The 22,552-nt window shown below is 40.2% G+C and overlaps 1 protein-coding gene across 2 annotated transcripts in view; it reads left to right on the top strand.

Moving 5' to 3' along the window:
- KCNIP1 (potassium voltage-gated channel interacting protein 1) overlaps window positions 1-22,552 on the top strand; it is a 590,945-nt gene that overhangs the window by 217,840 nt on the left and 350,553 nt on the right. The window lies entirely within an intron of this gene.

The following is a 22,552-nucleotide window of genomic DNA, read 5'->3' as shown; positions in this document are numbered from 1 at the left end:
AAAGAGGAAAAGAAGTAACAGCATGAAAGGTCCCCATAACGTCAGCCTCAAAGATTAGGGATGTATGCTTTTTTATGATATATCAGAAGGGGGAGTACTGGGCATAGAATAATGGACAGCCTAGATTTAGAAAGATTAAATTCAGAGAAAGCATTGATAGGACCCTATACTCTAAGAGTCTACAAATGATACTTGACTCAGTAGGCATGGGAAGCCTTTAAGAATAAATGACTGAATTTTTCTGATAAGGGTTTGGTATTAAAGATATATAAACAATGAATGTGTATGTATACATTATACACACAGACGCACACACACACACACACACACACACACACACACATATATATATATATATTTGTGTATATATAATTAATAATCATTCCCAAGATATGAAGAAACATTTCTCAAAAGAACTGCAGACTATTCACAACCACATGAAAAAATGCTCCAGATCACTATTAAGAGAAATGCAAATCAAAACTTATGGTTTCACCTTACCCCCTGAAAATTGACAAAAATGAAAAAAAATGTCACTAGTCAATGCTGAAGGGATTGTGGGAAGATAGGCAAATTTATACATTGTTTATGGAACTGTTAAAGGTATAATCACTTTGGAAGATCATTTGGAATTATGTAAAAAAGTAACTAAAATATTTGTACCCTTTGAACCAAAGACTCCACTACTGATCATACTCCAAGGAAGCCATTGGTAAGATAAAAAGTTCCCATATACTCAAAATATTTATAGCAGTTCTTTTTTTGTGACAGCTAAGATTTGGGAAAAGATATGCTCATACATTGGGGAACAAATTGTGGTACATGAATTTAATGGCATTTTATTGTACTATAAGGCATGATGTGTGATAAATATAGAGAAGCATGGAAAAATCTATATGAACTGATTCAAAATGAAGTAAGCAGAGCCAAGAAAACGGTATACATAATAACTACAACAATATAAATGGAAAGAACAGGACTCAAATGAAAAGATATGAGAAGACAAATTCCACCTACCTCTTCATGGAAGTGGGAGATCCAGTCATTTACACACATACGTGTTTTTGGACTTTCTCAATATATTGATCTCTCTCTCTTTCTCTTAAAAAATACTATTTGTCATGTGAGATGGCTCTCAGGGAGGAAGAGAGAGAGGGATATATGGGATGCTATAGCGATGTAAGAAACAGAAAACATCAATAATTTTTTTAATTTGATAAAATGTAATGGCAGAGGGTATATACATAGCCAAGGCAACTCCTATTTCTAAAATAGAAAAAAAAAATTAGTTACTGAGATGCAAACACAAGCAATTCTGATGAGGAAGGAAAAGGACATCTTACTAAAAGGATACCTATCTTGCCCATGTGTCTATACAGGGAATTCATCAATCAACCACAATATTTAAGAGACATGTACAGAAGATGGAAACAAAGGCAGGTAATGGAGAATGAGTACAAAAGAGTAACAGGAACCCATAACAATATTGTCAGGAACACCGAAACACGCATTAGTTTTAGTTTTAGTGTATTGCAGATACAACATAATCTAAAAGAATTATGTGGTTGCCAAAAAAAGTTATTGTAATCTTAGCCTTCATTAATAAAAATATAATGTCGAGAATTAAATAGATAGGGAATTCCACCATCCTCTGGCCTGGTCTGACTTCATCTTCAGTATTCATTTCTGAGTGCCATATTTTAGGAAGGACATGGAGAAGCCTTGGGCAATGAAAATGTTGGAGAGTACTCGAAATCTCCCTACATAAGCTTATGCTGAAGAAAGAAGGAAGCAGATTCTAGATGGAAGTTGTGTATGTGGGGAGAACTGAGAGAGAGCTATCTTCAAATAGATAAAGAGCCATCAGATGAAAGGATTAGACTTGTTCTGTCTGGTAGAGGGCAAAAGTAGGAACAATGTGTGTGTGTGGGGGGGGAGTTGAAAAGAAGCAGTTAAGGAAAGGAAAATACCCTAATTACAGCTCAAAAAAAAAAAAAAGAATGGTCTATATAGTAAGGTAGTGAGCTCCCCATCACTAGAAGTTTTCAAGCAGAGTCTGGATGACCATTTGTCTGCTGAGTATGATTTGAACTAGACCTCTGGTGTCTTTTTAAATTCTAATATTTTGATTTGGGGCTTCTCTGATTCCTGGGCTAGACTGACCATAAAAGTGACCCAAACTAATATTTCTTGTGTTTTTCAAAATAGTGTATTCATTCAGTCTCCCTTTCCTGTGGCTGGAGAGTTGTTTCCCAGGAACATCATTTCTCATGCTGTTGGTAATCTTTGTGACATACTATCTGCCTTAAAATCATGGAAACCAAACAGTGAAGATGAGAAGCCCAGGTTTCCCCATTGGGAAAAGTACTGCAAAGCTCTGCATAATCACTCCTGAGCAGATGTTCCCATTTATCAGGCTGGAAGTGAACAGTGTTTTAAAAAGCCTAATAGCAAGTCTCTGGTAGTTACTTAGAAAACTGGGACCTTAGGAGAAATCTGATGTGCATTGTCAGGCCCTCACTACTAGGCAATATTTCTGTGTAGATCATTGGAAAATAGAAATTTGGGAAAATCTGGGTTCAGATCCCACCTCAGATACTTTCCAGCTCTATGAGCAAATCACAATTTCTCTAAGCCTAAGTTAGCTCATATGCAAAATGGACAATGACAGCACCTAGCTCACAAGATTGTTGTAAAGATCAAAGGCGATAATGAATGAAAGTGATTTATAAATGTCAATAATTAGATGCAAAATGTGGAATCAAGAAATGTTTTAGCAAATGACTGTCCTGTTTGTTTTCTCTCTTTGTGTCACATTGTCATAGAATATACTCTTCTGTCTTCATTATTCCAAGAAAAAGACAAAACTGAGAGTTTCCCAATCTGTGGGCACTTTTAGCTTTGTGTATCAATCGTTAAGCATTTGTTAAGTGTCTACCTAGAGGGACAAGAGGGAAAGCCAGGTGGCTCAATGGATACAGTGCTGGGCCTGTAGTTGGGAGGACCTGAGTTCAAATCTGGTCTCAGATTAGCTGTGTGACCCTGGGCAAGTCACTTACCCTCTGTTTGCTGTAACACACTGGTGAAGGAAATGGCCATCTTTGCCAAGAAAACCCCATGGACAGTATTTGTGTACTATGGTTCTCTGGGTCATGAAGAGTCAGACATGACTGAATAACAAATATGCCAAGAACTGAGCTAGGATAGGAAGATAAAAAGACAGAAATGAAATAATCCCTGTTTTTATTGAGAAATAGCATGTTCATGTTCATGTTCACTCTTCCTTTTTCTCTCTGTCATTCATATGCATATACACACATATATACCACATTCATCATATGAGCATGCTCTCTCCCAATGCACACACACATATTTATAGTGCCCTTTCTCAATGAAGGCAAGAATTGTTTGCATATATATGCATACACATATGCATATATAGTTAATATAATGTGAATACATGTATGTGTATTATATAGTATATATTTTATAGAAGCTAACATCTATAAAGTACTTACTATGTGCCAGGCGTTGTGATAAGAGCTTTGCAATTATTATCTCATTTGGTAACATATATGTGTATATATGCACATATACATAAAGACATATACATGTGAAAATAAAAGATAAATTGGGGGGGAGGCACTAGAATCTGCAGGGAATCAGGAAAGGCTTCATATGGGAGCTGGCGTTTGAGCTGAATTTTAAAGGAAACAAGGAATTTTTAAGAGGTGGGGATAAGGAGGGAGTGCATCCTAGACTTGACAGTCAAGGAAATTGGAATTGGAATCCTATGTTGTGGTGGTTTGTCCTTCATTCTTGAAGAAGACCATGAAATCAGGGAGATGATGACATGACTTGAAATTGACTTTTATTTGAATGAGGGAGGGCTGTGCAAATGAACAGCCTTACTTTCTCTTCCAGAACCATCTGGGTCCTGTGGCCAGATATTGATCAGAACTTTTGGAGATGGCCCAGGCTGCAGTAATGCTATGTGTAAGGAACAGGAAGAAGAATTTGACTGAATTAAATAGTGCTTAAGTGGAATAACTTTTAATAAGGCTGAAAAAGTCTGGGAAAGTAGGTTGGGACCTAGTTGCAAAATTCTAAATAGAGGAATTTGTATTTGGTCATAGAAGTAAAAGGGAGCCATTGGAGTTTATTAAGCAGGAGATTTATACTGTCAGAACTGTGCTTCCGGAATACCATATCTTTGGTAGCTGAATTGAAAATGGATTAGAGATAGCCTAGGTGAGAGATGATGAAAGCCTAAATTGGGTAGGGATTGTAAAAAGTGTGAGGAGGGAGCAGATCCAGAAGAATTGATGGAGAACTAATTCATGAAAATTGACAACTGATTGCATATGAGGGATGATGGGGAAGAGAAGAGTTTAGGCTGACTTTGGCTGCCAACCTAGGAGAAAGAAACACTGGTGATTTCCTCAACAAAAATAAGGAAGTTCAGAAGAGGACTAGATTTGGGGCAGGGGGAAGATATTGAGACACAAAAGGCAGTCTCAAGGGATAAGAACTCTAGACTGGGAGATAGACAGAGTCTTGGTGGTAGTTTTGTGGCTTCCTCATTGTGTATCCTCAGGGAAGTCACTTCTCTTCTTTTTACGACTCAGATTCCTCACCTGCAAAATGAGGAGGTTAAATTGAGCGATCTCTTCAAGTTCTGAGATTCTTTGAGTATTAAATACCGTTGGATTTTTCTCTGAAGAGAGGAGAGGTGGGGAGGAAAGAACAAAGAGTCCTCTTATCATTTTACATGTTATCTCATAGAAGAAATTAAACAGACCTATCAATGCGCTGCTAGTGGCGTTGTGAATTGGTGCAGCCATTCTGGAAAGCAATTCAGAATTATGCCTAAAAGATTACTAAACTATGCATTCCTTTTTACCCAGCAATATCATGACTATCTCCCTCCCCCCACAAAAAAAGTTCAAAGAGAGCCAATTTACCTGTGTGTACAAATATATTTATGGTGGTTCTTTTTTAGGGCCAATGAACTAGAAACTAAAAGGGTACACATCAGTTGGGGAATGGCTGAACGTATTATAGCATACGAATATGATGTAATACTATTCTATAGCAAGGAATGGGATGAGTGAAGGGAACGTCTCTGAGAAACCTGGGAAGACTCCTATGAACTGATTCAGAGTGAAGTGAGAAGAACCAGTACAATGTCTTATACATATACACATAACAGTGTTGAAAAGGAAAAGAACTCTGAAAGATTCAGGAACTCTGATCAGTGAAATAACCAACCACACTTCCAAAAGGCTGATCATGAACTAAGCCACCTCCTCAACAGAGAGAGGATGAACTCAAGGTGCAGAATGAGATGCACATTTTCAGAAATGGACAATGTGAGAATTTGTTTTGCTTGACTATGCATATTTGTTGCAAGAACTTTGGGGCTTTTTTTTTTTCGTCTCTGGACAGGGAGAGGTGGGAAAGAGAAAAGGGATTGGGATAGAGTTTCTTTCCTCCCTCCTCCGCCAAACAAACAAAAAAGACCAAAAAGGATTACAGACAAGCAGGACAACTGTGAAATGTTGCTTTTATTATACACTTGAAAAGAAAGCCAAGCTCTACAATAGAGAGATTTACAAATTTCATGAACAGTTCTCTCCTATTGCATAAGGAAAGGAAATGCTCATTTTACTTGGCACTCATTAAGTTCAAAATAAAATAAAATAAAGCAATTAACCAAACTGTCGCTCTTTTTTGTACTCCCAACAACTGGAAGTAATGGCAGAAAGGCCATCCTGTCAGTCACAGACAGCTGCACACAGCTCACTGCACTGATCCAACTCATATTCCAATTCCTGGTGCTCAGAGAAAGCCTTTTGCCAAGTGGAAGGGGCCAGGCTTTTCCCCATCCTCAGGCAATTAGGAAAGGTGCTTGGGGCTGCAGCGCAGAAGCCACATCATTTGCATCCCATTTAGCTGAAGCTGCACTTGCCCTCTTGCCTGGTAGACTTTTGATAGATTAATTTCCCTGCTGAGGCCAGTCCACACTCTGTGGAACTTCTTCTAAGCAAGGTCCTGCTTTGCTGTTCCCATATAGTGTGGAAAAACAGAAAGAATAGAGATCATCATGCCAGAGGACTGGGCTTCATATTCTGCCTTTAACCTCCCCAAGTTTTAGTTTTCTCATCTATAAAATAGAGGTAGGGGAAGGTTGAATTAGATGACTCCATCTCTAGACCTGGGAGCCTCCATATTGTTTGTCATTTTAATTGAAAGAGCACTGGCTACTACTAGAGGTGAAGCTTGATCTTAGGTACTAATTTTTGGTAAAAGCAAAGTCTTTGGGATCATGGAATGTCTTAGCCCATCACGATCAGGAGAAATCATAAAGGACTAGAAGCTCAAGATATTCCACTTTCATTTTTTCATTTCCTATTCCATAAATGTAAAGTGTATCTCTAGGGGCAGCTAAGTGGTATAATGCATAGAACCTCAGACCTTGAATCAGAAAGACCTCCAATTCAAATCTGGCCTCAGATACTCAGAGTAAGAAACTAGGCAAGATACTTAAACTTTGCTGTTGTTGTTTTTTTCCTGTTTCCTCACTGTAAAATGGGGGTAATAATAGCAGCTACCTTCCAGGATGAAATGAGATAATAATTAGAAAGGGCTTAGCACCGTGTCTAGAACATAGCAAATGTTATGTTAGTTATTGCTAGTGTATAATATAGCTTATGTAATTAGTATAATAAATGTTAATTAGTAGTAGTATCAGAGGTAACCCAAATTTCACTGCCTGTTGCTTAAGGTCTGCCATCATTGAGCTATATCAGGGGTGGGGAACCTGCAGCCTCAAAGCCACACCTGGCCCTCTAGGTCCTCAAGTGCAGCCCTTTGACTGAATCCAAACTTCACAGAACAAATCCTTTTGTTAAGGGTATTTGTTTATTAAAGGAATTTGTGCTGTGAAGTTTGGATTCAGGCAAAGGGCCACAGTTGAGAACCTAGAGGACCACATGGGGCCTCGAGACTGCAGGTTCCACACCCCAGGGCTATACCCTAGTTGTCAGCAGGACTGAACTAGGATATTAGGATGATAGCTTTAGAATTGACTTACGAGTTCACCTAGACCAACTCTTTTTTTTCCATTTAAAAAACTGAGGCCCCAGAAGGGTAAATGACTTGCCCAAAGTCACACAGGAAATAAGTGGCGACATCAGAATTTAAACCCAGATCCTCTGACATCAGATCCAGTCTTCTTTCTGCTAGCCAATACTGCCTCCTTTGCATCCTCCACTCTGCACAAGCCATGCTCATTGCCTTCTTTGAAACTTTGCTCATACACTTCCTTCCACCTGATCTATCTTCACCAGTCTTGTGCACTTGTCCAATTCTTATTCAGCTCCAAGATGTAGCTGGAGTTCCACATCCTCTAAAAAGATTTCTTCTGACTACAGCACTCATTGATGAATAGCAACTATAGACCTTAAAGCTTGTATCACAGAATTTAGCGCTGGATTATATACTGCTTTATACCATTCTCTGTTTTGTTTTGTTTCTTTCCCTAGATACCTATGTAGCATAGAGACTTAGAAGTAACCTTTGCTGAGGCTTTCAGGGGATCATAATACTTTCCCTTTCCTTCTCTGTGCCCAGACATAAGTTTTGAACAGGATACATTGCTGAGAAAGCCTGACTTCTCAAATATGGAAAACAGACTCCTCTGTTCTTACATTCATTGACTTGTTGCTTCTATAGTTATTAAAAGGACAATTCTACTTTGGGTTCCAGTCTAGAGTTTCCTTGAAAAGGGGGGGGGGGGGGAGGGGTTTTTTTTAAGTATCTAATGTCTACATATGAATTGTGTACAGAACATATCCTTTATCCTGAACCCAAAATGAACACAAAAGAATCATAGTATGCATTACAGAATGATTAAGACAGAATCCAGGAACATTACTGCTTTCACAATCAGTTGGGAGGCTAGTATTCAAGCCTCATTGAGACATAAACAGTTTTTTAAATGCTGCTAATTAGCCATTTTACATATCCCTTCCACTGGGCCAAGCATGATCTTCTTTCCAGTGGGCCTGCTCTCTCTGAAGCTGATAACTTCCCTTGGTGCCAACTCATTCCTGCTGCTGCCACCGCCACAACAATCACTGTGGTAGATGCTTCTTGCCAGCCCTTGAAGGCATTCCAGGACCTTTTTCTGTTTATTAGGTTGATGCTAAAGGAAAAAGGGGGAAAAAAGAGAAAGAAATGAAGGACAACCAGGGTCCCAGGTGGTTGAGTCCACACTCTATGTGGGAAGGCCCTGCTACCATTATAGCAGGGTAAAAAGAGCCATCCTTCTCCACCCCTCATGGAACTCACATTTTGTCATCTGGGAAACTTCAGTCAAAAAGAGCCACCAGGCAAAAACCTATCAGTATTATTATTGTTGTTGTTATCAGAAATAGCACATGTTCTGTTTCTGCTCTCCTAGGTGTGAGAAGTGGGCTTGAGCTTGAGAGTGATGATTAAGGGACCACAGATGAAAGAATCAGAAAATATGAGGGTTGGAATGAACCGCGGTGACCAACCCATACCCCAAACTAATTCTTATAAAATCATACAAAAGTGGGTTTATCGCCTGTTTATGAATACATGAAAAGGCATTTATGAAGTGTTTAATATGATAAACACCGTGCTAAGATACAAAAATAACCATAGCAAAATTATAGTTTATTCCAGCTAATTTTCCATACTGCGTATGTAAACAAACACATACATACAGGCATACAGACATTCACACATAATACATATGCATACAAGTACAGATACAAATTGAGATCGATCAAGAAACACACATTTATTAAGTAGCTGTTATTTACCAGATACTGTGCTAGGTACTAGGGATGCAAAAACAAAGCGGAAACAGTCCCTGCTCTCAAGAAACTTACTTTCTAATGGGGGGATGATATATGCATATATATATGTATATGTGTGTATATACATATATATAAATATAAATATATGTGATCTAGTGAGTGGAGGTAGAGGGAGAAGAAAAATCTTCAACTGAGTCTTAAAAGATAAAAGAAATTTTTCAAAGTGGAGGGGATGAAGGAATGAATTCTTGGATGGGGGGAGCCAGTTCAAAAGCACAGAGCAGTCCATGGAACGTACTACTGTGTGTGAGGAGAAACAAGCATGCCTATCTGGCTAGACCATTTACTGTGATGAGGAGAAAAATTATATTAAGCCTGGAAAGGTAGACTGGTGACTAATTGTGAAGGATTTTAAATGTCAGAGTATAGATGTTATGCTAGAGCTCATAGGAAGTCACTGGATTTTAATTAAGGAGGGGAGTGACATGGTCACATCTGTACTTTAGGAAAATAACTGTGGCATCTGTGTTAAAATAAGCAAGGGAATAAGGAAAAGTGGAAAAATAATAAACTTTTATATAACATCTACTATGTGCCAGGCACTATGATAAGGATTTACAAATATTTCATTTGATCTTCACAACAATATTAGGAAGTGGATGCTATTATGGTCCCTGTTTTAAAGTTGAGGAAACTGAAGTAGGCAGTGGTTAAGTGAGTTACCCAAGGTCACACAGCTAGTAGGTGTCTGAGGCTGGATTTGAACTTGGGTTTTCCTGAGGCCCAGAACTCTATCCATTGTGTTACCTACCTGCCTCTAAGAGTAGAGGACAATTTGGGGGCTATTTGCAATAATCCAGGCAAGAGATGATAAAGGTGTAAACTAAGCTAGTGACTGTGAGTAGAGAGAAGGGGTAAGATGCAAGAGGTATTATACAGATAAAAACAGCAAGATTTGGCAAATGCTTGATGTATGGGGTGAGGGACAGTGAAGAGTTTAGTTTTGAACCTGGATGGTGATGCCTGACGTCCATTCCAACCCTCATGGCATGAACAAAGATAGTGATACCTTTACTATAACCATCATAATAATCTAGGAGAGTTTGTAAGAGAGGCTTATAAGAAGGGTTCATTTTAAGGGAAAGGGGATTAGTTCTGTTACGGAAATAATGAGGGTTAATAATGCTGTAATGGGAATGGGAATTTGGCACTACAGATGCCTATGAGACATTTTGTACAAAATGTCCAATGACCAGGAACTCAGAACACAATCAGGGCTGGTTATATAGATCGGGGTCTCATCTGCATAGATATGAATAATTAAGCCCATGGGATTTGATGAGATCACCAATGTAAAGAGTGTGGAAAGGGGAAGAGGGTCAAGGCCAGACCAAGGCTAGATCCACCATTAGGGGGTGTGTATAGATTGTACACTGACGAAGGAGAATGAGAAGGAATGGTCAAGCAGGTAGGAGGAGAATCAAATGAAACTAGTATAATTAAAACTCAGAGAAAAAAGAGTGTCCAGGAGAAAAGGATTGTGAACAATGTCAGATGCTTCAGAGATGTCTATAAGGTTGAAGATGGAGAAAAGACCATGAAATTTGGAAACTGAGAGATCCTTTGTGACTTTGTAGAGAATAGTTTCAACTGAACAAAGCTAGTGCTGCGAAAAATTGAGAAATGAGTAAGAGAAGAGAAAGTGAAAGTAACAAATACAGATAGCTTTTTCTAGAAATTTGAGGAAGGGAGGAGAGATATGGTGCAATAGTTTGAGGGTATGGTAGGGTCTAGTGAATCATTTTTAAGGATGGAAGAGACTTGGAATTCCCTGTTTTAGGCAACAGGGAAGAAACCAGTTGATAAGTAGAGTGAAGATTAGGAGGCAGTAGGGGAAAGGAGGAAAGGAGAAAGAGTAATAGTTATTAGCTAATATTTATATAGTGTTTTATGGTTTGCCAAATGCTTTGCATATATTATCTATTTCAATGAGTTATATGTTTGTATATATAAATATATATTGTGTATATATGCATATCAAGAGAAATAGAGTCAACAGTTAATAGTCAAGAAACATTTAGTAAGTGCCTGCTATGTGTCAGGCATTGTGGATGCAAAGAAAGGCAGTAAGCTCTGGGGAAACAAGGAGACAAAAGCCAATCCTGGCACTCAGGAAGCACACAGTCTAATGGGGGAGACAACATGTAAACAACTATGTACAAATAAGATAATTGCAAGGTAAATCCGAGACACTCGACAGAGGGAAGGCACTAGCATTAAAGAGGATCAGGAAAAGATTTCTGTAGAAGCTGAGATATTAACAGTCGAAGCCAGGAAACTCAGAAAGCAGAGACAAGGAGGGAGAGCCTTTTATGCATGGGAGACAGTCAGTGAAAATGCTTGGAGTCAGGAGATGGAGTATCTTATTCAAAGAATGAATGGCAAGGAGGTACATGTCACCAAATCAGAAAGTACATGGGAGAGCATAAGGTATAAGAAAACTAGAAGTGTTGTATGGGAGTGGGAACACAGTTAATAAAGGGTTTTAAATGTCAGAGAATTTTATATTGATCCTGGACATAATAGGGAAACACTGATGTTTATTCAGTATGAGGGGTGACGTGATCAGACCTGCATTTTAGGAAAATCACTTTGGCAGCTGAATGATGGAGAGCTTAGAGTGGGGAGAGATTTGAAACAGGGAGACCAACCAACCATCAGGTTATTGCAACAGTGTAGGCATGAGGTATTGAGGTCCTTCTCTAGGGTGAGAGCAGTGTCAGAGTAGAGAAGGAGGAATATGCCAGAGATAGTGTGACGTTAAAGTCAACAGAACTTGGCAACACATTAGATATGGGGGTGGGATAAAGTGGGGAGTTGAAGATGACATGTAGGTCTGCAAGTCTTAGTGACTGAGAGGATAATGGTGCCCTTGACAGCAATAAGGAAGATTGGAAGAGGAGAGAGTTTGGGAGGAAAGATAATGAGTTCCGTCTTGTATATATTGAGTTTAAGATGGATATTCAGCTCAAGCTATCCAACAGGCCCTTAGATATATAAGTCTGGAGGTCAGCAGAAGGATTAGGACTGAATAAGTAGATTTGAGAAACATCAACATAAACACGATAACTGAATCCATGGAAGCTGATGAGACCGCCAAGTGAAATAGTATAGAGGGAGAAAAAAAGAGGGTCCAGGACAGAGTCCTGTGAGACACCCACCTTTAGTGGGTGTGATCTGCATGAAGACCCAGCAAGAAAGACAGACAAGGAGTAGTCTGATAGGTACAGGAAAGAGTAATGTCCTGAAAACCTAGAGAAAAAAGAATATCGAAGCGTTAAGGGCTACAGAAAGGTCAAGAAGGATGAGGGCGGAGAAAAGGCCATTAATGGTGGCAATTACAAAGTCGTTAGTAACTTTGTAAAGAGCTGTTTGTATTGAATAATAAAGTTAGAAGTCAAATGAAGAGTCTAGAAAAAAATGAGATGAAAAGAAGTATCATACATAGCCTTCTCAAGGAGTTTAGCCATGAAAGAGAGGAGAGAAATTCATGATAGTTATCAGGGATTGAAGGATCAAGTGAAGATTTTTTGAGGGTGGGGGAAACATGGACGTATTTGTAGGCAGTAAGGAAGGAGCCAGTAGACAGGGAGAGATTCAAGTGAGAGAGTAACAGTAATCAAAGGGACACTCTTCTGGGGAAGAGAGGACAGAATGGGGTCACGAGTGCATATAGAGGCATTTGCCTTGATGAGGAGAAAGCCTAGCTCTTCATGTGAGACAGGAGATGAAATTGGAGATAACAGCAGAAGGCATCTATAACATAAGAGTTGAGGAGGAAGGGAGAAGAGGAAGCTCCCCATAAATGTCCTCATTTTTTTTTCAGTGAAATATGAGGTAAATTTCTCTGCTGACAAAGTAGGAAGAGAGTGAGCTATGAGAGGTTTGAAGAGAGATAAAAAGATTGGAAAAACCACTGTGGAAACATGAGTCAATTAGAGATGTATAAAAGGTTTTCCTTGCAGCAGTGAGGACCCAGTTGAGTTTACATAAGATAAATTTGTGATGGATCCAGGAAGCATTGTTGTGTGATTTTTCTCTAGCATCATTCTGTAGCATATGAGTAGGAGCGAAGGCAGTGCATGGTAGAAATAATCCAGGGCCAAGGCTTAGTAGGGCAAGATCAGAGGTAGGATAAGGGGGCAAGAGATTCAATAGAAGAAGGTCATGTGGAGTTGGACAGGTTCACCAAAGGGTTGAAATGGGGAAGGCAGGAGAGCGCAACCAATGTATGGCTGATGGCCTGGGAAATAAGTAAGGGGCTGAGGAATTGAGGGTCATTGTGAGAGCAAAGAACAGGACTGAGGTCATGAGGGACAGGTGGAGTGATAATAGATTGTGACTGTATGAAGGAATTTCAGAGTTCCTAAATATTGAAGTAGAGCATTTGTAGATGATAGCAAGAATTAGGATATGCCAATCCTTGTGTGGCTGCATTGGGGTAGAGGTATAGGCCATGGGAGATGAGTAAGTTTACAAATTGGGAGGTGAGGGTATATATATATAGCTACCTGAATTTTGATTGGGTGTTAGATATGAAGTGAGTGAATCTTGAAGACAGTAGAGAGAGAGAGCTATAGATACAGGTACAAATATAGAAAGCTATAATGAGTTGCTGGAGAATTCCAGAAGGGATTGGGATAAAAAGCACACGTAAAGGGGTTGTTCTTGGCAACCAAAATGGAACCCCTGCATTGCCGGATGTCGGAATAAAGGAAAAGAGAGTGGGGGATAATGTCAACAGGTCTTAATTCATAGATATGGGTGTCAATATAGATTGATAAGCAGACAGATTTAGCTATAGATGAAGTTGTTGACTCAGTAAGGTTTTAAGTACCTTGACAGAGAATATAACTTGTATTTTTCCGTGTCCTTAAGGTCCTAGTCATACCCTAAGCATCCAGTAGGTGCTTAATGATATTCATTGTTTTAGATTTTAACAATTATGAGAATTTGCAACAAACAAATGAATGAAGAAAGAAAGAAAAGAAGGAAGGAAGGAAGGAAGGAAGGAAGGAAGGAAGGAAGGAAGGAACTTGTGACTCACTAAATGGAAGCACTGAGGTTTGGAAGTTTGGGAATGTGTTGTGTAAAACTGAGTAAGAAAGGCACAGAGATGCTCCTCCCTTGGGGGAGGGTCTATTTCATCAAAGGCTCTATTTGTCAATAAGCCCCACGTGTTAAGGTTTCCCAGTCTAGGAACTGGGGTTCTCTTGTCCCTGTTGCCTGAACGTCTCTCCCCATAACCCCTTTCTTTGCTGAGAGTTTGGCGCTCCTCCCAACCTCCTTAATATTAGGAGAAATGGAACAGATCCATCTGAAATGCTTCCTTATTATGCCAGGAGGTGTGGGATCTGTGCATTGATTAATGCAGCAAAGTTAAACTTCCCATCACTAAAGATCAGGGTAGTTAATGTGCTTATTAGGTACCCATCCTCTATAAGATCAAAATATATCATCTTCCATATTAACTTTGTAGTTATTTTAATTGATACAGTAAACACTTATTATCCAGCAAGCCAGGAACAACTCTTTTAGCTCCAATTTGCCTCAGCATCATTGATATTCCAATGTATCATCATCTGAGCCTTTACTTAGGGCTTTTCTTCCTTGAATAAATCACCCTGAGCTGTATACTGCACCTCCCCCCCCACTCTTTCTATTTTTTTGGAATCTGTGAGAAGCAGTCTAAGGTAATTTGCATAATTTGGTCCATTTACCTAGGGAGAAGGTGAGAGGTGAAAAGGCAAGTGAAAAAGAGGTTCTTTTTGAACCCCCAAAAGATTCAGTTGGAGATGCTGCCTAGGCCAGGATCATGCTTCCCAGGCACTGGAGGAGAGAGAAGCTAAATGTGGAAGATTCACCAGGAGCTGACTCAGAGTAGAAAATAGAAACATGTTGGAGCCCAAAGAAAGAGTGGCTCCTACCACTGTCTGAGGAGACCCTTTCTGTAGAGGGTGGAGCTACAAGATTTCAGTGTCTAACAACTGAGGTTTTAAATAGCCCAGGGGTAGCCTTCTCAAAGAAATGTGAAAGGAGTTATACTATCAACCAGGATTCCAGTTTTAATTCCTCAGTCTTCCAACTGCTCATAAGCTAGCACCATCTCTTGGGGAGAGGAAGGCCTACCAGGAAACAAGCAAGGCAGAACTGAAGGCAGTGATGGTGGAAGAAAAAGACTAGCTGGGAGTAGAAGGCAGAGACCATGGCAAGATGGATTCTGGGAAAGGAGGACAGCAAGAATGGAGTGATGGGTCAGGGAGACAGGGGGAAGAGAAGACAATTTAAAAATCAGCTTCCAGGGAACAGTAACCTGAGGTGTGGCTGGCAAAATACCAATGAGGCAGGGAGCCCCAACATAGAGAACAAATCCTAAATCCTTCCTGTCTGCAAAGGGCCCACCCAGGGCATTATTGAATGTCACAGGAACAGTACAAGGATCTTAAGGGCAGGTGGTCCACTAGAATTAAAGGTGGTGTTTCTTGTCTCTGTGGTATTAGATGTGAATACTTTACCCCTCTGTGGACCCCTTTCCAGGTTAGCACTCTAATTTGTAAAGAGTGGAGAGATTTAATCAGTGGCTTTTTTTGAACAGGAGGAATTTCTTTACTTTGTAGAGAACCCTGAGTCCTCTTCTATTTCTGGGTACTCTACCTAGTATTGTACTGGAAATCACATGGACTTTATAAGTTGTGGGGTGTGGAAAAGCAGCCCCTTGGACAGGGACTCCTTTTAACTCTCTATAGTATCAGTTAGGTAGCACGTATTGGCAGTTAGATGACCCAGTAGATAGAGCACTGGGTCTGGAATCAGGAAGACATGAGTTCAAATGCGTTCCCCAATTTTACAGCTGGGGCAGCCAGATGGTATAGTGGATAGAGTTCTGATCCTGGAGTCAGGAAGAGTCACCTTCCTGAGTCCAAATCTGGGCTCAGATACTTACTACCTATGTGACCCTGGGCAAGTCACTTAACCCTATTTGCCTCAGTTTCCTGAGTAAGGTGATGACTGTGATGATCACTGAACCTTTGGGTTTGATGAGTTCACCAAGTGAGAAAGTAAAAAGAAAAGAGAATTCTGCCCAGTGGAAGAGCCTTGGGGGACTCTCACAGTTGGGGGATGATATGGTGATTCATCAAAAGAGAGACCTGGTCAGACAGGAAGGAGAACCAAGGGATCAGAGTCATGAAAATCCAGAGAGGAAAGAGTATACAGGAGAAGAGGGTGCTCAGAAGTACCAAATGCAACAAAGAAATAAAGAAGAGGAAAATTAAGTGCCATGAGATTTGGCTAGAAAAGGATCATCGGTGACTTTGAAGAGAGTGATTTCAGTCCTGTGATAATATCAGAAGCCAGATTGTAAAATGTGCAGAGACAAGTGACGGGGCGGGGGTGGGGAGTGGGCAGAGAGGGGTAAGGTAGGTAGCACAGTAGAGAGAGCACTGGGCCTGGAGTCAGGAAGACCTGAGTTCAAATCTGACCTCAGACACTTGCTAGCTATGTGACCAATCACTTAACCCTGTTTGCCTCAGTTCCTCATCTGTGAAATGAGCTAGAGAAGGAAATGGCAAACCACTCCATTACCTTTGCCAAGAAAACCCCAAATGGGGTCACAAAGAGTCAGACATGACTGAAATGACTGAACAATAACAAGAGAAGAAATCTTGGCAGCTAATGTAGACTTGCTAGTATGTTACTTGGAAATGATGAAGAAATAAGATCTTTAATAAATGAAAATGCCATGGGGCTGGGTGAGATCAGGTCTCCCTCATACCCATAATGGTGCTTCTGGCAGGTCCGTGAGTCTCTTGGAGTTTGTTGGATGTGATCTGGAAAGATAAAGCAGAGAATTAGCTAGAGTTTACTGTGGGCAGAGCCCAATACTATGTAAGCTCTCTGAGGGAAGGGGCTGAGGGTGTTTTATTTTTGTTTTTGTCCTTTGATCCTCAGTATCTACCACAATTAGTCAATCAGTAGACTTTAACTCAATTCCTTGAACATAGATAATGCCTCATAAATGCTTATTGATTTGAATTGAATCTGCCAATGGGTTTTATGTCCAGGTGGTAACAAAGGCAGCAGTGGGGAACCTGTGGCCTCGAGGCCACATGTGGCCCTCTAGGTCCTTAAGTGCAGCCCTTTGACTAAATCTGAACTTCACAGAAACAGAAGTTTGGATTTAGTCACAGGGACACACTTGAGGACCTAGAAGGCCACATGGGGCCTCAAGGCCACAAGTTTTCCACCCCTAGTCAAGGGCCTCACCTTATGCCAATGAGATTTTCATTGTCACCTGTTAGCCTGCCCTATTTTGTCTAAAAACAACCAACATTAGGGCAGCTAGGTGGCACAGTGAACAGCACAATGTCCCTGGAGTCAAGACGACCTGAGTTCAAATTTGGCCTCAGACTCTTAACACCTACTAACTGTATGACCTTGGATAAGTCACTTAACCCCAATTGCTCTGCCTTCCTCCCTCCAAAAAAGACAAAAAAAAATCAACATTGTTGAATCCTTTCCACACATGACATTATAGTAAACCCTGTATATGTGGGGGGAGGGGAATCTAAAAAAGTATGATATATCAAAGATTTAGAATTGGAAGGGCCCTCAGTGGTCCTTTAGTTCAGTGCCCTCATTTTGCAGATAAAAAAAAATGAAACCCACAGAGATTAAGTGGTCTGTGCAAAGGTCACACAGGTAATAAGTAGCAGAGTCTGGATTTAAACCCCAGGACTGGCTCCAAATCCCAATACTTTCTCCACTGTGTATAATCATAAACTTTCAGAGTGGGAAAGAACTTTATGGACTATATCCTTCATTTTCCTGCTGAGGAAACCAAGGTCCAGAGCAGTTAATTGATTTGCCCAAGGTTTCTGTTCAACTTAATTCAACAAATATTTGTCTCTTACTTACTGTGTATAAGATACTGTGCTAGAAACTAAAGAAAATACAGAGATAATTAAATAGCTCAAGGTCTCAAAGAATTTGCAGTTTAATGAGCAGAAATAAGAAGCAGACAGATAACTAACTGTAGCAAGTTCTTTGTTAAGCCACCTGTAGAAATCCTGTGGACAGGGTGTGCATGTGTGTTTCAGGATGACAGTACTCAGGTGTTCTCATGGATAGACATAACAAAACTCACATTGTAGTTTGCTACTGACTGTTATTTATTTTTTCTCTCATCATCTTTATGGCAGTCAAAGGGTACGTTCTAGTTACCTTGTGAATTTGCATAATACAGAAAATATAATTTAAAAATGAATTAATTAGCTCTGAGCCCCAACATTGGAGAGTATGTGGGGGGGCATTAAGTAAATTCTTTTCCAATACTTTCTCTCCCATTGGTCTCAACATCATTGTTACTGGTTATGTCTATTGCATAAACATGAATAAATGTTTCAACAAGTTATTTGCTTTGATGAAGACCACAGCAGAGTTATATCTAGCCAACAAATTACCTGTTGACTCATCCATAGAACACTGAAACCACAGTCTAACATCCAGTTCTTAAAATAGCAGTTAAAGTTTCTCAAGAATTCCGAGACTTTCTTTTCCATAGAATTAGAGCTAAACTCAGTTCTCTCAATCTGTCTCTCCAGCTCCTTTCAAAGGCGATTGCTAACTTTCATAATCTCTCATAGTCTTTTTCTCCATGATCCTAAATTTCAAAAAAGAATTTCTTCTCATTGTGCTATCCAAGTCCCTCTCACAGATGCCTTCAGAGATGACAGTTACCTGTTAATCACCCAAATTCTATTCCCTTGCCTTTAAAGGAATAGGAAGGAAATCCAAAGTCTCTGGGAGAAAGGCTTTTGAAGATGGGATTTCATAATTATAATGTGAGCAAAAATACAATTTTTTTTGCTCATAAGAAAAAATATAATGCATTATAGGAATTCAGAATAGAAAGAAACCCATATAACTGGAAGATCAGGAAAGTCTTCCTGAAGGAGGCGGTATCTGAGACGGAACTTGAAGCATAGGTAGTATTTCAGCAAGTGCATGTTTTTATGGAGGAAAAGATTGCTAGGTGGGGGGAACAGCATGAACAAAGGTGTGGAGGCAGAATAGTATGGGGTACATTAGGGGAGCAACATATGACTGGAATGTAGGTTATAAACTGAAGAACTAAACTGTAAAGAATCTTGGTTTGGGAAAGGAAAGGTGGTACAATGGAAAGTTTGTTCCATTTGGTTGCATTCAGAAGATTTGAATTCAGTTTTACTACTGTCAGTGAGACCATGAACAAGACCCCCTATCTCCATAAACTCTGATTTCCCCACATAAAGAGCAAGATTTCAGTAAGGGACAGATAACCACTAAGGAAAGATTAGGGAGATGACTTTGGAAGTTGACATAAGGTCGGATAGACTGTATAGGAGAGGTTACACTGGTGAGAAGGTTGTTGCAGTCTTGGGATAAGCATTGGCATGGGATTAGGATTCAGAGGAACTAAGTTTGAATCCCAAATCTATTACTTAATAATTGCTGACAATAAATGGCATATAAAATGTGAGCAGATTTTATATGCACCATTATAGAACGGTCATTTTGTTGTTGTCAAGTTGTTTCAGTTGTGTCTGACTCTCTGAGACCCCATTTGGTATTTTCTTGGCAAAGATACTGGAGTGGTTTGCCATTTCCTTCTCCAGGTCATTTTACAGATGAGGAAACTGAGGCAAACAGGGGTAAGTGACTTGCCCAGGGTCACACAGCTAGTAAATGTCTGAGGCCAGATTTGAACTCGGTCCTTCTAGGGTTAGTGTTCTATTCACTGTGCCACCAAGCTGCCCTAGAACATAGTTATACTATTTATATTATATAAAAATAAACTTTATTATAATGTTATCTATAAATATACTGTATTACATAATATGGTCATATTCAATGTGATTATGTTAAATAACTATATAAAACAACTCTATTATATGATTATAAAATAACCATATTATATAACTATGTAAAATGACTCTATTACATGACTATAAAATGACTACATTATAGATCTCTATGAAATGACTATTATATGACTATATTATGTGAATGACTATATTGTATAACTATATAAAATAGCACTTGCAAAATACTTCATATATAGATGATCTCATTTGAGTGTTGCAACAACCCTGTGAAGTAAACATTATTCACCCCATTTTATGCATGAGGAAACTGAGGCCCAGAGTGGGTAAATGCCTTGCCTATGGCTGGACAGTTAGGAGGCAGAACAGTGGGATGCAGGGGAAAGAGAACTCGTTCAGAGGTTAGAGGAGCTGGGTCCCAGTCCTAACTGGCACTTACTGGAGCAAATCACTAACTTTCCTGGGCCTCAGTTCCCAAATCTGTAAAATGATGGAGTTGGACCAGATAACCACTGAAGTCCTTTACAGCTCCAGATCTGTGCTTCTGAGTCTCAGAGGCAGAATCTGAACCCATGCTCAAGAGGCTTGATTCATCTTGAAGCCTTTCTCACTGCTGCCATAGCCTTCGGGATCCCAGAATCCCCTCCCCTCCATGCTGAGTTGTCAGGAAATGCTCCACATGCTAGTCAGAAGTAGAAGGCCAGAGCTGGAGGGGTGGCCATGGGGAGGGGGAGGAGGACAAAGAGACAGAGCTATATTGTCATCTCCCAAAGGGTAGGAACCAGGGGCATCATTTTGATTTCTCCCAACTTCACAGACCTGTGGGGGTACTGTTTGCCTCTGTCACCTGCTGTTTGCTGGTTTGCTTCACTCACTTCCCATTCATAGAACAACGCTTGTCTAGTCAGGCTGCTAGAGCACCATCCATCAGTGGATGGAGTGCTGGGCCTGGAGTCAGGAAGACCTGAGTTGAAATTTGACCTTGGAAACTTACTAGTTGTGTGACCTTGGGCAAGTCACTTAACCCAGTTTGCCTCAGCTTCCTCAACTGTAAAATGGGGATACTAATAGTACCTACCTCCCAGGACTGTTGTGAGGATCAAATAAAATAATATTTGTAAAGTGGGCATTTGCTTTTCTTTAGACCTCTGTGAAGAAGTGGGTGAACTTGTAAGCAAGTGAATTAATAGAAGATAAAAAGTACAGCCTGTCTGCAGAGAAGTGAATCTGAGGCAGGGTCTCCACCTAGGGCTCCAGAGAAAGTATCAGAGGCAGGATTTGAACCCAGGTCCTTTGACTAAGAGGTGCCATTATAATTGCCCCATGCTATCTACTTCTGCTCCTGAATTAAGATAGCTCAGTGGATAGAGCACTGGGCCTGGAGTCAGGAAGTTGTTGTTCAGTCATTCAGTCATGTCTGATTCTTTGTGACTCTGTGGACCATAACATGAAGGCCCTTCTATCCTCCAAGACCTGAGTTCAAATCTGACCTCAGACTCCCACAGCTGTGTGACCCTGGGCAAATTACTTAGCTACTATTTGCCTTAATCTGCTGGGGAAGGAAATGCAAACCACTCCAGTGTCTGCCAAGAAAAGCCCATGGACAGTATTTAAAAGCTAAAAGAAACGACATTGGATGCCGAGCCCCTCAGGTCAGAAGGGCAGCAATAGCAACAGCAGCTGCTCCTTTGAACTTCAAAGCAACTCTGTGAAGAAGCTAGGGCAAGTATTATTAGCCCCTTTGACTGATGGAGAAACCAAGGCTCAGACGGCACATGCCAGGTCACACTGATGGGTGGTGTTAGCATACAGTTTGTCTTTCCTCTGAGTCCTGTGATTTTTTTCCCACCGTATAACCCTGGTGCTCTTCACATTTTGAGAGCTTCCTCCTCTTTTCCCTGAATGCCCTCCAAATTTTTGGAAAAACAATAAACCAAATCCGGAGAGAGGGTAAGGCTGCAGGCAGCCCTTCCCTAAACCACCTGGGCCATTACTTACCTGTCATGGGTTTATGGTGCAGCAAGCCTCTGTTTGCTGGGAGGCCAATGCCCAATATCACTTCAATTTGTTAGTGAGAATCGTCTGGCCTGGAAGATTGACTTCTAATCGCCCATTCTCATTTCAGACCCCATGTTTAATTCAGCAAATGATTACCTTGTCATTGGGTGCTATGAATCACTAAGCCCAGACTCCATAAATATATATTGAGCTTGCTTAGAGGTAAGAGATACAACATGTTCACAAACCTGGGCCATTTAGCGACCAGAGGTAGAGCCCCCTTATCAAAGGAACTTTGATAAAGGAATTGGAAAGGACTTTCAAGGTCATCTAGTCTAAGTTACCCTCTGGACAGGCAGTGTGGGACAGTAGAAAGGACACTGGTTCTGGAGTCAGAGAATCTGCATTCAAATCCTGCCTTATAACATAACTTTAAGTAACTTTGAACAGGTCACATGACCTCTAGAAGCATCAGTTTCTGTGTCTATAAAATGATGAGGGAGAAGAAAGACAGAAAGAAAGAAAGAAAGAAAGAAAGAAAGAAAGAAAGAAAGAAAGAAAGAAAGAAAGAAAGAAAGAAAGAAAGAAAGAAAGAAAGAAAGAAAGAAAGAAAGAAAGAAAGAAAGAAAGAAAGAAAGAAGAATGGGGTGGCTAGGTGGTACAGTGAATAGAGCACCTGCCCTGGATTCAGGAGGACCTGAGTTCAAATCCAGCCTCAGACACTTAACACTTGGGCAAGTCATTTAACCCCAATTGCCCTGCCTTCCCCCTCCAAAAAAA

Source organism: Petaurus breviceps, unplaced genomic scaffold, assembly GCF_028583685.1.
Source record: "Petaurus breviceps papuanus isolate PSGF00001 unplaced genomic scaffold, PetGlider_PUasm1.0 551, whole genome shotgun sequence".
In the NCBI taxonomy this organism is placed as follows: domain Eukaryota; kingdom Metazoa; phylum Chordata; class Mammalia; order Diprotodontia; family Petauridae; genus Petaurus; species Petaurus breviceps.
The sequence above is the reverse complement of the archived record's forward strand: the minus strand, read 5'-3'. Positions and strand labels throughout refer to the sequence as shown.